General features: G+C 46.6%; 1 protein-coding gene across 4 annotated transcripts in view; it reads right to left on the reverse strand.

Annotated features, from left to right (window-relative positions):
• ipo11 (importin 11) overlaps nucleotides 1-13,055 on the reverse strand; it is an 878,696-nt gene extending 865,641 nt beyond the window's left edge. For all 4 annotated transcript variants that reach the window (XM_072496963.1, XM_072496961.1, XM_072496959.1 and 1 more), the window contains exon 1: nucleotides 12,958-13,055. The gene's annotated coding sequence lies outside the window, so the exon portion shown is untranslated. The remainder of the gene's footprint in view (nucleotides 1-12,957) is intronic.
• Between the last annotated feature and the right edge of the window lie 2,633 nt (nucleotides 13,056-15,688).

A 15,688-nucleotide genomic window follows, 5' to 3' on the forward strand; every position in this document is an offset into this window, starting at 1 on the left:
ACTTGGTACATCGATAGGGTACGCCCAATGAAGAACTGGTTAGTTTTTAGCAAAGGTGCAAATCTGGATCCTGATCCTGGAAACTTTTTTGAAGGTTCTGTTAACATTGGGAAACAGGGCAAATTGACTTTTTTAAGGATGTTGTGGTTTGTTTTATTTATATTGTTGATTGTTTTAAAATGCTCCGGATTGTCTCAGTTGCTGAAATCGACATGGGTACTGGATCTACATCTGCATCATCATCATCATCAAAAATTAATCAATCAGTTCTTTTTTGTGCCTTCCCCTATCAGTGTACCACATTTCATTGAAATCTGTCCATTAGATTTTGAGATATACGGCTTACAAACAAGGAGGGAGGGGGGGGGGGGAGGGGGGGGGGGGGGGGGTAAACATGACCTCTGCATACCTTCAGTGGCAGTGATAATTAGAGATGGGCAATAAGTGCTAGTTTTGCCATTAGCTCTCCACCCCATGAACAGTTAATTTTTTTAAAGTTATCTTGTGTAACATTTTATTTCAATTCGTTTCATACAATTTTAGATACACCAGCTTTAACAACACATTCTACTTCAGAAGCCTGTACATAGCAGCAAGGAAGTAGCTAGGTGAATCTGGTTAAAGTAATGGCAAAGTGCTTATCCATGTGTGAATGGTACAGCAGCTTAGCTCCATTCAGGTTCACAGTGCCCATTTCAATTTCAAGCCAGGATTCCACCCACACAGGAACCGCAAAAAATATTTACTTAATGTTCCCACTAGTATATTGCCAGAGACCACATGCAAGTTTGCACTGGTCAATTTAATTGTCAATTGTGTTGACACGTATGCATCCCTATCCCATGGGAAGTTAGCTACTATCATCACATTATTAATACTTTACACAATATTTAATTGCTTGTCAGTTGCACTGATTTGTATTGGTACATTTCACAGGTTTTGAATGAAGCGGAGATTTGCCTATTACTAATAAAACAGCTAGAAAATGCAAAACTATTCATTTTGTAGCAAATTCTAGGTGATTGAATTTGAATTTCAACACTAATACAATCATGCAATTTGGCATTTATTAAATCTTATGTAGAATCCAGTTACTATGTATTCACTCAACTCTTACTCAAATCAGTTTATGCAGAGAATAGCGAATCTGCCCTTTCCCATTGCTGCAGAGCAATTCAGAGGCGTCACTTGATCCTTCTCTTGGGTAAGAGTAAAGTTGGAACAGATAGGTGTATTCCTCCTAGTATTGAAGTTAGCTTATGATTGCTCGTGCCCCTCCAACAGTTTAGAGTGATATTCCTACTGCCACTAATACCAGCAAGGCAGAATTGAGCCAAAATTTGTTTTTAAAAAACAACATTCAAGTATTCCTAAAGCTCCAAAATAATCTTTAAAAAGTTAAAATATGCTTTCAGGGCTTTTTAAATAAATTTTAGACTATCCAATTTTTTTTCAATTAAGGGGCAATTTAGCTTGGCCAATCCACCTAACCTGCGCATCTTTGGGTTGTGGGGGTGAAACCCACACAGACAAGGGGAGAATATGTCAACTCCACACAGATAGTGACCCGGGGCCGGGATCGAACCCGGGTCCTCAGCACCATAGGCAGCAGTGCTAACCACTGCGGCACCTTGCCACCCACTTTCAAGGCTAAGTCACTACTGGAGTCATTTATTTTTCAGTATTCAAGCTAATGAACACTCCTTAAGATACAGGGTCACGCTGCTTTGAAATATCCTAAGGAGAGGGCTGATCCTTGGAACAACATGTTACCACTGCCTGCAAAGTACATTTGCTAGGGTAGTGTCCAAGGCCCAACCATCCTCAGCTGCTTCATAAATGACCTTCCCTCCATCATAAGGTCAGAACTGGGGATGTTCGCTGATGATTGCACAATGTTCAACACCGTTTGCAACTCCTCACAATGAAGCAGTCCATGTCCATATTTAACAGGATCAGAACAATATTCAGGCTTGGGCTGATACGTAGCAAGTTACACTCATGTCACACAAGTACCAGGCAATGCTCATCTCTAACAAGAGAGAATCCAACCATCTCCCCTTGACATTCAATGGTATTACTATCGCTGAATCCCCGGTATCAACATCCTGTGGGTGGAATTGACCAGAACCTGAACTGGGCTAGCCATTTAAATACTGTGGCTACAAGGACATGTCAGGGATTGGAAACTATGCAGCAAGTACTCACTTCCCGACTTCCTAAAGTATGCCCACCATCAACAAAACAGTCAGTGTGATGGGATACTCTCTACTTGCCTAGTTGAGCGTAGCTCCAACAGCAGTCAAGTAGATCAACACCATCCAGGACAAAGCAGTCACTTGATTGGCACCCCATCCACCACCTTCAACATTCACTCCTAACTCCATCATTGCCAGTGGCAGCAATGTGTACCATCTATATGATGCACAAAACAACATACCCAAGCTCCTTCAACAGTTCCTTCTGAACTCATGACCTCTACCATTTAGAAGGGCAAGGGCAGCAGATGCATGGGAACGCCACAAGCTGCAAGATCCCCCGGCGCCACACACCATCCTGCTCTGAAAAGGTGTATTTATGATAGATGTCAGGTGAATTATACAGCTGAGAGCCAGGCTGAATATAGAATATAGAAGGGAAAATTAAGAGACTGGCAGCTAACATAAAATTGAGTCTAACTAACTTGGAGTTTTTTCGATGTAGCGGTGAGGGTTGATGAGGGCAATACTGTGATGTGATGTACATGGGCTTCCAAAAGGCATTTAATATGGTACCACGCAACAACAGCCATGTGGGCAAAGTTATAGCACATGGAATAAAAGGGAAAGTAGCAAATTGGCTGAATGATAGGAAACAGTGACTTAATGGATGCTTTTCAGGCTAGAAGAAGGTTGATAGTTGAAGTTCCCCAGTGGTCAGTGTTGAGACTCCTGCTCTGCCTGATACATATTAATGATCTAGACCTTAGTGCACAGGGCACTTGACGTATTGTGAACTGTGAAGAGTATACTGTATAACCTGAAAAGAATATAGACAAGTTGGTGGAATGGGTAGACAACTGGCAGATTAAGTTCAATGCAGAGAATTATGAAGTGATTTATTTGTGTAGGAAAAACATGAGAGACAATATAAAATAAAGGATACCATTGGGGGCAGAAGGACCTGGGTGAAGATCTGTATGTCATTAAAGTTGAGAATGTGGTTTATAAAGTATCCTAGGTTTTATTAATAGGAACATAGAGTACAAGAGCAAGGAGGTTATGTTGAACTTGTGTAAGATACTAGTTCGGCTCCAGCTGGAGTTCAGCTCTGGGCACCGTGCCACAGGAAAGAAGTGAAGGTATGAAGAGGGCACTCAGAAGATTCACGAGAATAGATCCAGGGATGAGAAATTTCAGTTATAAAGATAGATTGGAGAAGTTGGGACTGCTTTCCTCGGTGAAGAGATGTTTGAGAGGAGATATGATAAACGTATTCAAAATCACGAAGGGTCTGCACAGAGTAGACAGAGAGAAACTGTTCCCACTTGTGGAAGGATTGAGAACGAGAGGGTGCAGATTTAATTAATTGGCAAAAGTAAAAGCAACAGGAGAGAAGCTTTTTCACGTAAGAGGGGTTGGGGTTTGAAGTGCACAGTGTGATAGAGGCAGGGTTCAATCAAGACATTGAGAAATAAATTAGACTTAGAATCCCTGCAGTGCAGGAGGAGGCCATTCAGCCCATTGAGTATTCAATTGAGTCTGAAAAAGCACTCCACCCAATTTGCAAATCCCTAGACACTAATGTATTTGTCAGAACTTTCCTGTTATCATTCACCTCGATTCATGACTTAAATCAGATCATGTAGTCACACAAAGGAAACACTAGATGGCATTGTCACAGGATTTACAGTATAATCTCCAAGGGCCTCAAAATTCAAACTGCAATGGCTGAGCATATGAACTCTTGGACATATAACAACATAGCTCTTTATTAGTCATGTCTGCAGAATCATATTTTCAGACAGCTTGCTCTCATTGCTTTCCAAGTGTAGACATTCATCTACGATTGTTTGGTTATTTTGTTTCGGACACCATTCAACTGATACTAGTTAAAAACAGCTTTGATACTCCATGAAAACAATGGCAACTTTTTATTGTTGTTAATACAAACACAATTTAAAAGTTAGGCCTACCAAATTGGCAATGTTAAAAGCATGTTTTCCACATCTGGATAGTGCAAAACCAGGAGCCGATTAGTTATCTGGCATACTATCACCACACTATTCGAGTTGTCAACATCAATTTTAGGTAACGTAACAAATATATTGGACAATGCTGTAGCATTGGTGTTTCATTATGGGGTAAGGATTCAACCCATAATATTCTGACGGGAGGTAAAAGTGCTATTACAGAACTACGACTAATTTTCGCATTCAAACCGGAATGCGTATGGCACCTACACCAAAATTAGGCTACAGATCTTAAACCATAGTTTTGGAAGTGTGGTACTGAAAACAGTCGAGAAGATATACACCCAGGAACAGAAACAGTCTCATGAGACCCTGGCTGGAATCAATACTGGCCATCTGCAAAAGCACTCAAATCAAGGCATAAACCTATTATTGCGATATGGATTTTGTGATTACCCACTCCAAAGACTATGAATATGTAACAAACTTCCAGACACAGGTGATCAACTTTGCAGCAGGACGAAGAACAGACAAAAGAAGCCATCAAACTCATTAATGAGCTGATGGCTGGTCAGACAAGAGCAGTTTCAGAGGACAATGGGTCTTGATTGACCCACCATCGATAAACAGGCGTATCCTGACTTTCCATTAAAGTTAGGGTCTGGCTGGGACTTCCGGTGACGGCGGGCAGGAGGCAGCCGCACAATGGAGGGATCCCGTTCGGGAACGGCATTTTCGGGGCTTTAAGCCCGGTCCCAGGGTCCACAGAGGCGGCAAAAGCAGGGAGGAGGCACAGTGAAGGCACAGTAAAGGAAAATGTCGAGGGTGAGCAAAAAAAAGGCCGTAAAAAAAACAGCTGGAGGTCCGTCAGAGAGTGGAAAGGTCACCGTGGGGTTACCAAGGAAAATGGAGGCTGGAGCACCAGGGGAGGCCGCATTGCTTACAGCTGAAGAAATAACTAAGGTGATGGCTGCGGAATTCGAAAGGCAGTTTACAAAATACATAGAAACAATGAGGAAGGTGATGAGGGAGGTTTGGAGTGTGCTGGTGGAGGAGGCGATTTCCCAGGTGACGGCGGTGGCGAGCGCAGTGGCGGAGGTGCGGGAGCAAGAGGAGGCGCTGAAGGAAGTGGAGGAGACGTTATTGCAGCACGGTGATCAACTTACCTCGATGGGGAAGGAGATGCGGAAGGTGGTGGACATTAACAAGGGTCTGCGAGGACAAATGGAAGACCTGGAAAACAGATCCAAGCGACAGAATTTGAGGACTGTGGGGCTGCACGAAGGAGTTGAAGGACCGAGGCCGACTGAGTATTTTGCCGCGATGCTGGCGAAACTATTGGGGGAGGGGGAGGATCCCTCCCGATATGAACTGGATCTGGCTCATCGGCCGTGGAGGCCTGTACCAAAGGCGAGTGAGCCACCAAGGGTAGTGACTCTGTGCTTCCGTAGGTACAGTGTGAAGGAGAAGGTCCTTTGCTGGGCCAAGCAGAAGCGGGTAGTGCAGTGGGCTGGAGCTGGTATATGTGTATACCAGGACTTTACGGTGGAGCTGGCGAGGAGGCGGGCTGCCTTCAACCGGGTGAAGAGGGCACTGTACATTAGCAAGGTGCAGTGCGGCATTGTATATCCAGCAAAGCTGAGGGTGACTTACAAGCTCAAGGACTTTTATTTTGGAACGGCGGAAGCAGCAGAGGAGTTTGCAAAGGCAGAAGGACTGTGGCAGAACTGAGAAATTAAGAAATGGCCATGTGCCGAAGCAACCTCATGACTGTATTTTCTTCTTTTTTGTATCACTGCGCGCGGGTGTAGAGACTAAAGGAGCCAATGTTGTATATATTTGGACAAGGGAAGTGATGGGACTTTCACTCGAAATGAGGGCTCTTTGGGGTGTAGGTGGATATGCGGGGTTTGTGTGCTAAAAGGGGATTTCTGGGCTTTCCTAGGGCCGGGCAAGGGGGAAAGGGACCTGGGCGGGGGCCTCCACACTGGCCGGATTAAGCCGGCCAGTGAATGGGAGGTGGGGGGAGGGGCTGCGGCCATCGGAGCCTGGCAGAACAGGGTCCGAGGGGTCTAGCCGGGGTGGAAAGTTGGGGGGAAGGAACCGAGGTTGGGGGGAGGAGTTTTACAAGAGGCAGTGGACAGGAGGAGTTGGAGAGGGGCGGGGGTGTTTACAAGTCTTGGGTATCATGTATGGTACTCTTTCAGAGGTTGGATGGCATTGAGTGGTGGGGGGAGGGGGAGGAGTGGACTCTATAGGTTAATGGTAACCATGGGTCGTCTCGGACTCCTTTTTCTTTTTCTCCTTTGTTTTTTGTTTCCATCGTGGGAGGGTTTGTTTTATTGGATGCATATGTTGACAGGTGGGCCATTGTTTGGGGTGGTGGGAGGATGGGATCGTTGTTATTGTTAAGAGGATTGATTTTGTATTTGTTACCATTTACTGTTTGTGGGTGGGGTGTAAATTTTGAAGGAAAATGTGAAAATGGAGAATAAAAAGTTTGTTTTTTTTTAAAGTTAGGGTCTGGCTAGGACAATGGCCGTTGGTGGACGTATACATATGACTTAATCCTAGCTTCCCAGTATAAAGAAAGGAACATTGAACATATCTTCAGCGATAACCTGGGAGTTGCCCAGGCACAACCATCGCAAGAAGGACCCTGGGTTTCGAACCCAGAGAAGGCATCCACATCGAGTGATCGTAGCCTGCCAGCTTCCTTTACTAAGTGTGGGTAAAACCCAAAGCTCAGCTGTGAGTCTGAGTCATATTTTCTTGAGTAATAGAATTGTGAATAAAATTGTGTTCAACTGTGAACCTGTTTTGTCCTTTATCATCTCGCAAATAAGCTCACCTCGGTAAAACTTTTGAGTAAGTAAACTGGTTGAACGTCTCAGAGGTTTTAAAGGTACAACAGAAGGAAATATTTTAGATAAATCAATACACATCCACAACAATTGGAAGCAGCAGAGGTAGCATGGGCACAATTGTAATTTCTTCTTTATCCATCAACAAGCGTGGCCCAGTAGCATCATTACTGACCAAGTCCTGAAGGACATATCTGCCAGAACTGGGCCTTTGGCACAAGGTGAACCAAGAGGAAAAAAACCTACTTGACCTTGCCCTCACCAAACCACCTGCAACAGATGCATCTGTCCGTGAAAATAAATGAAATGAAATGAATGAAATTCACTTAATGTCACAAGTAGGCTTCAAATGAAGTTACTGTGAAAAGCCCCTAGTTGCCACATTCCGGCACCTGTTCGAGGAGGCTGGTACGGGAATTGAACCGTGCTGCTGGCCTGCCTTGGTCTGCTTTAAAAGCCAGCTCTTTAGCCCGGTGCTAAACCAGCTCCTGCAGAATTAGTAGGAAACAGCAGAATTAGTAGGAAACTGCAGAATTACTCACATTGAAGACACACTCCATCCTGTGGGACTACCACTGTGCTAAATGGGATAGATTCCGATCTCACAGCTCAAAACTGGAAGCGCTGTGGACCATCAGCAGCAGCAGAATTGTATTCACCCACAATTTGTAACCTCATGGCCCAACCGATGCCTCACTTCAGCATTACAGTCAAACCAGGTCATTGACCCTGGTACAGCTGCAGTTCAAGAAAGCATACCAGCAGCAGAACCACTGCTTATTTGTGCCTCTAGAGGTCCCTTACTTGTAAGAAAACAATTCATCTTCACGGTCCTCATGTATTGCTTGCCAGCAGCTATAAATGGAAGAAGCTCCAAAAGCTCATACATGCAGGGCGTTTGACATCAAATGTGCGTGCAGGGCACGTGACCGGTTCACTGCTGCCACTTCTGGCCGGAAGACTGTACACAGCCTCATTTGCTGCTTATTTAAAAGGCAGCAGCGGCCAACATTATCAATAAATATGGCGGTATTGGTGATTGGGCGCTTCTCCCGCGATCAGGCCAACTGTGCAAACGCCGTGACGATCGCTCCATGGCCCTCTTGACATCTGTCCGCGATGCACCTGCGGGTTGCAACCCACATTTTGAAAAACCCTGTCTTGGACAATATTTAACCCTCGGCGAACAAAGGTTATCTGGTTGGTTATCACTCCTGTAACATGACAACTTGCCGTGTGCAAATTGGCTGCCTCATTTTCCTAACAATGCTTACACTTCAAAAGTGATACACTGATTGCAAAGTGCTTTGGGATATTCTGTCATCATGAATGGCGCTGAATAAATGCAGATCTTTCTTTCAAAGCAAGTGAGGAGAGTGGTTCAATAAGTGCTCAGTGCAAGATTTGTTAAACAGAATCTTTGCTCAGGATGTAATTGAGGGGAAAACAATTGCATCTTCAGCAAGTTGGAAGTGTGGAAAGATGTTTTGAATTAAATCTTCAAATAGCCAGCATAGGTAAAAAGGACAAATTGTTTCATTTGGGTGAGTTAAATTCTACCATTCTCAAATAAATCAAATCTCTAAACTAATATACAGGTATTGGATAAAAACACCAATGTTATAGGGTGGTGAATTGGACATTGTGAATTCTTCCTCAGTGTACCCGAAGATGGGGAAAGAACTACAGAGAGTGGGCGAGGGAGAAACGAGACAGTAACTCCCGGGGCAGATCCACATGGCGGACGCACTGTTGGCGGCCATGTTGGGTGCCCCCTGGACAAAGGGAAACCCCGGAGCGCAGGGACTCGACCACATGGGGAGAGCAGTGACAGCAGCCATCTTGGACAGCCCCCAAACAAAGTGAAACCCCAGAGTGCAGTGACGCATCCACCAGGTAAATATGGTAAATCCCGCAGGAGCGGGGGACAAAAAACCGTCACCAGGATAGTCACCTGCAACGTCAGGGGACTCAATGGCCCAATGAAAAGATCCAGTCTTCACCCACCTAAGAAACACGAAAGCCAACATAGTCTTCCTCGAAGAGACACACCTGAGAGAACAGGACCAACTGCGGGTAAGGAAGGGCTGAGTGGGACAGACCTACCATTCCTGTTACGGGACGAGGGCCGGGGTGTGGCAATACTGATCAACAAGAGGACGTTGTTTAAGGTGACGAAGACAGTTACGGATCCCGGGGGGGGGGGGGGGGGGGGGGGGGGGGGGAGAGAGGGGGGGAGAGGGGAGGGGGGAGAGGGGGGGAGAGGGGAGGGGGGAGAGGGGGAGAGAGGAGAGAAACGTCATGATCAGCAGGGCCCTAGATGGGGCACCGGTGGTACTTGTTAACTGGTACGCTCCCAACTGGGACGACACAAAATTCATTAAAAAGACCATGGCAGAAATCCCCGCATTAGCGTCACACCGGCTGAGCGTGCCGGGGGGGGGGCTTCAACTGTGTACAGGACCCATTGACTGACAGATCAAACCCCAAAACCGGGAGACCTCAAACATGGCGAAGGAACTCAGTCAGTTTATGGAACAGATGGGGGTAGTGGACCCTTGGAGAGAGAGAGAGAGAGAACAGTGCAAGAGTGGGTAGCCAAACACAGCTGAAGAAAGGGGAGCTGCAGAGAAGGAGGAGAGGGGGGGGGAAGGAGGGGAGGGGGGGGGGAAGGAGGGGAGGGGGGGGGGGAAGGAGGGGAGGGGGGGGGAAGGAGGGGAGGGGGGGGGAAGGAGGGGAGGGGGGGGAAGGAGGGGAGGGGGGGGAAGGAGGGGAGGGGGGGGGGAAGGAGGGGAGGGGGGGGGGAGGAGGGGAGGGGGGGGGGAGGAGGGGAGGGGGGGGGGAGGAGGGGAGGGGGGGGGAAGGAGGGGAGGGGGGGGAAGGAGGGGCGGGGGGGGAAGGAGGGGAGGGGGGGGAAGGAGGGGAGGGGGGGGAAGGAGGGGAGGGGGGGGGGAAGGAGGGGAGGGGGGGAAGGAGGGGAGGGGGGGGGGAAGGAGGGGAGGGGGGGGGGAAGGAGGGGAGGGGGGGGGGAAGGAGGGGAGGGGGGGGGGAAGGAGGGGAGGGGGGGGGGGGAAGGAGGGGAGGGGGGGGGGGAAGGAGGGGAGGGGGGGGGGAAAGGAGGGGAGGGGGGGGGGAAGGAGGGGAGGGGGGGAAAGGAGGGGAGGGGGGGAAAGGAGGGGAGGGGGGGAAAGGAGGGGAGGGGGGGTAGGAGGGGAGGGGGGGGAAGGAGGGGAAGGAGGGGAGGGGGGGGAGAGAGGAGGGGGGGCCAGGGAAGAATAAAGTACAAGGGGCAAAGAATAATAGGGGGGGAGCCAGAGGGGAGGGAACACAAACTGGAAGGAGAGCATGGGAAAGGACAACGACCACAGCAGGGCAACAGAGAGTAAGAAAGTACAGGAGGAAGGAATGACAGACGGCCGAGCCAGAAGCAAACACGCAACAACAGCGAAAACCGACCGGGAGAAGTGACATTAGGGGCGCCGCCCAGGCACCCCACCTACCCAGTTTTGTTTTGCTTGTTCTGGATGTATTTTCTTTTTTTTTTTTAAAACAGAAAAGGGAGAGAAAGGTGGGAGAAAGCCCCCCTCCCCCAGTGACATGTATAATTCAATTGTCTCTTCATTGCTTCTATGTGTGTACACTTCCCCAGTTTTTATTTGCCCACCCCTTGGTTTTTTTTAGTTATGTAGTGTTTTTGTTATCACTTTTTGGTTTCTCCATGTGTACATTTATAAAGATTCCATGTATAAAAAACCCAATACAAAATATTCTTTCAAGAAAACTAATAAATTTGTAAGTAAAAGCATGTTCACTTGTTCTAATCAAACTATGCCCATCCTCGTGAAGTGTTATGACTTTGTTAATAATAGGTTCCAGCTTTTTCAGTCTATCGTTGAGTATTAATTGGGCATAAACAAGTAGATAATCAGTGTAAACAACAAAGGCGTCAAAAAGTTTAAAAGTTAAGTTAAGTCATCAGGCATTGTATACGGCAATGTGCCTCAATGACTACCGTCCGGTGGCCCTGACTTCAGTCGTAATGAAGTGCTTCGAGAGGTTGGTCATGAAGCGCATCACCTCCATACTCCCAGAACGCCTTGATCCACTGCAATTCGCGTACCACCGCAACCGGTCCACAGCAGACACCATTTAACTGGCCCTACACTCAGCCCTAGGGCATCTCGACAACAAGGACTCCTACATCAGACTCCTATTTATTGACTACAGCTCCGCCTTCAATACCATAATCCCAGCCAAGCTCATATCAAAGCTCCAAAACCTCGGACATGGCTCCTCACTCTGCAACTGGATCCTCAACTTTCTGACCCACAGACCACAATCAGTAAGAATAAATAACACCTCCTCCACAATAGTCCTCAATATCGGGGCCCCGCAAGGCTGCATACTTAGCCCCATGCTCTACTTCCTATACACACACGATTGCGTGGCAAAATTTGGTTCCAACTCCATCTACAAGTTTGCTGACGATACAACCATAGTGGGCCGGATCTCGAATAACGACGAGTCAGAATACAGGAGGGAGATAGAGAATCTAGTGGAGTGGTGCAGCGACAACAATCTCTCCCTCAATCCAGCAAAACTAAAGAGCTGGTCATTGACTTCAGGAAGCAAAGTGCTGTACACACCCCTGTCAGCATCAACAGGGCCGAGGTGGAGATGGTTAGCAGTTTCAAATTCTTAGGGGTGCACATCTCCAAAAATCTGTCCTGGTCCACCCATGTCGTCGCTACCACCAAGAAAGCACAACAGTACTTATAGTTCCTCAGGAAACTAAGGAAATTCGGCATGTCCACATCAACTCTTACCAACTTTTACAGATACACCATAGAAAGCATTTTATCTAGCTGCATCACAGCCTGGTATGGCAACTGCTCGGCCCAGGACCGCAAGAAACTTCAGAGAGTCGTGAACACAACCCAGTCCATCACACAGAACTGCTTGCCATCCATTGACTCCATCTACACCTCCCACTACCTGGGGAAAGGGGGCAGCATAATCAAAGACCCCACCCACACTGCTTACTCACTCTTCCAACTTCTTCCATCGGGCAGGAGACACAGAAGTCTGAGAACACGCACAAACAGACTCAAAAACAGCTTCTTCCCTGCTGTTACCAAACTCCTAAACGACCCTCTTATGGACTTACCTCATTAACACCACACCCATGTATGCTTCATCCAATGCATATGTAGTTACATTGTGTACCTTCTGTTGCCCTATTATGTATTTTCTTTTATTTCCTTTTCATTTCATGTACTTAATGGTCTGTTGAGCTGCTCGCAGAAAAATACTTTTCACTGTAAGTCAGTACACGTGACAATAAACAAATCCAATCCAATCCAATCGTAAAAGGTTTTCAAGGAATAGGATTGATACGAATGCCTTAAAAATATATTCAAGGCTATGTAAGCTACCATTGTTTATGAGCCAAAATTCGTTCAAGTGGAGAAATTGATAGACGGGCATAAAGGAGTGAGAAATTCGGGCGTGTTGTAATTATGCGCCTATGTTTCCTTGACATTTCACGCTTTTGCCCTGATTACGTTTGTCATTGCAAACAAGCATATCTTCCAGTAAATTCCACAATGCGTTAGATTTGACCAACTGTGGACTTAACTTCCCGATTCAAGTAATGCCAGACTATTTATTTTCCTAGTGGTTTGAAGAGAAGTCTACATTTATTGAGAAACAAGACTTGGGTGAGTGAGTTATTGGATTTCAGTCATCCCAATGCTCCTGACGCCCACTAGCCCCCCCTGCCGTAGCTTCTCGTGCTCTGCTTTATAAATCGTTTGGACTAAAATCTGCAGCAAGTGTCGGAAGCTGAAAATGCAGCGCCCAGGACAGTGCATGCACTCTGCCATTGGGACGGGAGGCCGGCCCGGCCATACAGAACTCTACCTGCTCTCCAGTGCTCCTCACTCCAATTCAGCCTTAACGTCTCCACGCCTCAACCAGGACCGCGCCATCAAGCAACACTGCACATGCGCACAGCGCTGCACTGGCGCGCTCAATTGCGTCACGGCAGAGGTTGCTGAATGTCGGACTCCCAGAGCACCGCCACCATGCGTCAGATAAATACATCTGCAGCAACACTTGCGGCGAGTTCAGAGTTTGTCCCTCGAGAACTGTGGAAGATATTCCGTAAATTTACTCAGACTTGACATTTCAGTATGTTTAATTTGCACTCACGGTACACCTCCGACGACAGTTAGTTCCTTGTCTGTGTTCTATTTGGTGCATTTTTAGAGGAGCAATAAGGAAGCTTTGGAAATTGAACCAGTCAATTGAGCTTGGCGAGTCACAAAAAATAATTGATGTATTTTCATCTCAGGGTCAAATATGGTGTAATATCAGGAACTGGTTCAGACAGTTAGTTGCTAAGGAGATTAAATAAATAGCTAGGGTAGGGTGACCAACTCCCAGGGAAAAATAAGGAACACTATGGTGTGGGATTCATATACGTGGCAAAATGTGGGTGGGGACTGCCAAGACCGGAGTGAGAAGTCTTCTCTGAGTGTCGGATATTGCCGTGAGGATGTACATATTGTGAATGCGTTAATATGAAAAATCAAGAAAATGGGAGAAAGTCCATCCCAACATACAATCTGCGCACAGGACAACCATCTAAAATACTTCTTCCAAAGAAGAGTCATATTGAACTGAAAGAGAAAATGCTGAAAATCTCAGCAGGTCTGGCAGTATCTGTAGGGAGAGAAAAGAGCTAACGTTTCGAGTCCGATGCAAAGAGTCATGTTGAACTCAAAACATTAGCTGTTTCTTCACAGATGCAGCCAGACCTATAATAATAATCTTTATTGTCACAAGTAGCTTATATTAACACTGTGTGGTGAGCCACGTATGGCTGCATAAGGCTGTTGTATATATGTTCACTATTGTTCTACTGTTCTATTAGTATTGTTATCTCCACTGTTGTATATACTTATTGTTATTGCTGTTCTGTTACTGGTTGTTGCTGTTGTACTGTTGGAATGTGGCTCCGCCCAGCTGTGGAGGTATAAAGCCTGTTGATCTGGGGCAATCTTGCAGTGCAGGAGGACATAGAACATAGAACAATACAGCGCAGTACAGGCCCTTCGGCCCACGATGTTGCACCGAAACAAAAGCCATCTAACCTACACTATGCCATTATCATCCATATGTTTATCCAATAAACTTTTAAATGCCCTCAATGTTGGCGAGTTCACTACTGTAGCAGGTAGGGCATTCCACGGCCTCACTACTCTTTGCGTAAAGAACCTACCTCTGACCTCTGTCCTATATCTATTACCCCTCAGTTTAAAGCTATGTCCCCTCGTGCCAGTCATTTCCATCCGCGGGAGAAGGCTCTCACTGTCCACCCTATCCAACCCCCTGATCATTTTGTATGCCTCTATTAAGTCTCCTCTTAACCTTCTTCTCTCCAACGAAAACAACCTCAAGTCCATCAGCCTTTCCTCATAAGATTTTCCCTCCATACCAGGCAACATCCTGGTAAATCTCCTCTGCACCCGCTCCAAAGCCTCCACGTCCTTCCTATAATGCGGTGACCAGAACTGTACGCAATACTCCAAATGCGGCCGTACCAGAGTTCTGTACAGCTGCAACATGACCTCCTGACTCCGGAACTCAATCCCTCTACCAATAAAGGCCAACACTCCATTGGCCTTCTTCACAACCCTATCAACCTGGGTGGCAACTTTCAGGGATCTATGTACATGGATACCTAGATCCCGCTGCTCATCCACACTTTCAAGAACTTTACCATTAGCCAAATATTCCGCATTCCTGTTATTCCTTCCAAAGTGAATCACCTCACACTTCTCTACATTAAACTCCATTTGCCACCTCTCAGCCCGGCTCTGCAGCTTATCTATATCCCTCTGTAACCTGCTACATCCTTCCACACTATCGACAACACCACCGACTTTAGTATCGTCTGCAAATTTACTCACCCACCCTTCTGCGCCTTCCTCTAGGTCATTGATAAAAATGACAAACAGCAACGGCCCCAGAATAGATCCTTGTGGTACTCCACTTGTGACTGAGCTCCATTCTGAACATTTCCCATCAACCACCACCCTCTGTCTTCTTTCAGCTAGCCAATTTCTGATCCACATCACTAAATCACCCTCAATCCCCAGCCTCCGTATTTTCTGCAATAGCCTACCATGGGGAACCTTATCAAACGCTTTGCTGAAATCCATATACACCACATCAACTGCTCTACCCTCGTCTACCTGTTCAGTCACCTTCTCAAAGAACTCAATAAGGTTTGTGAGGCATGACCTACCCTTCACAAAGCCATGCTGACTATCCCTGATCATATTATTCCTATCTAGATGATTATAAATCTTGTCTCTTATAATCCCCTCCAAGACTTTACCCACTACAGACCTGAGGCTCACCGGTCTATAGTTGCCGGGGTTGTCTCTGCTCCCCTTTTTGAACAAAGGGACCACATTTGCTATCCTCCAGTCCTCTGGCACTATTCCTGTAGCCAATGATGACATAAAAATCAAAGCCAAAGGTCCAGCAATCTCTTCCCTGGCCTCCCAGAGAATCCTAGGATAAATCCCATCAGGTCCCGGGGACTTATCTATTTTCAGCCTGTCCAGAATTGCCAACACCT

This window comes from Scyliorhinus torazame, chromosome 3 (assembly GCF_047496885.1).
Source record: "Scyliorhinus torazame isolate Kashiwa2021f chromosome 3, sScyTor2.1, whole genome shotgun sequence".
Taxonomy (NCBI): Eukaryota; Metazoa; Chordata; class Chondrichthyes; order Carcharhiniformes; family Scyliorhinidae; genus Scyliorhinus; species Scyliorhinus torazame.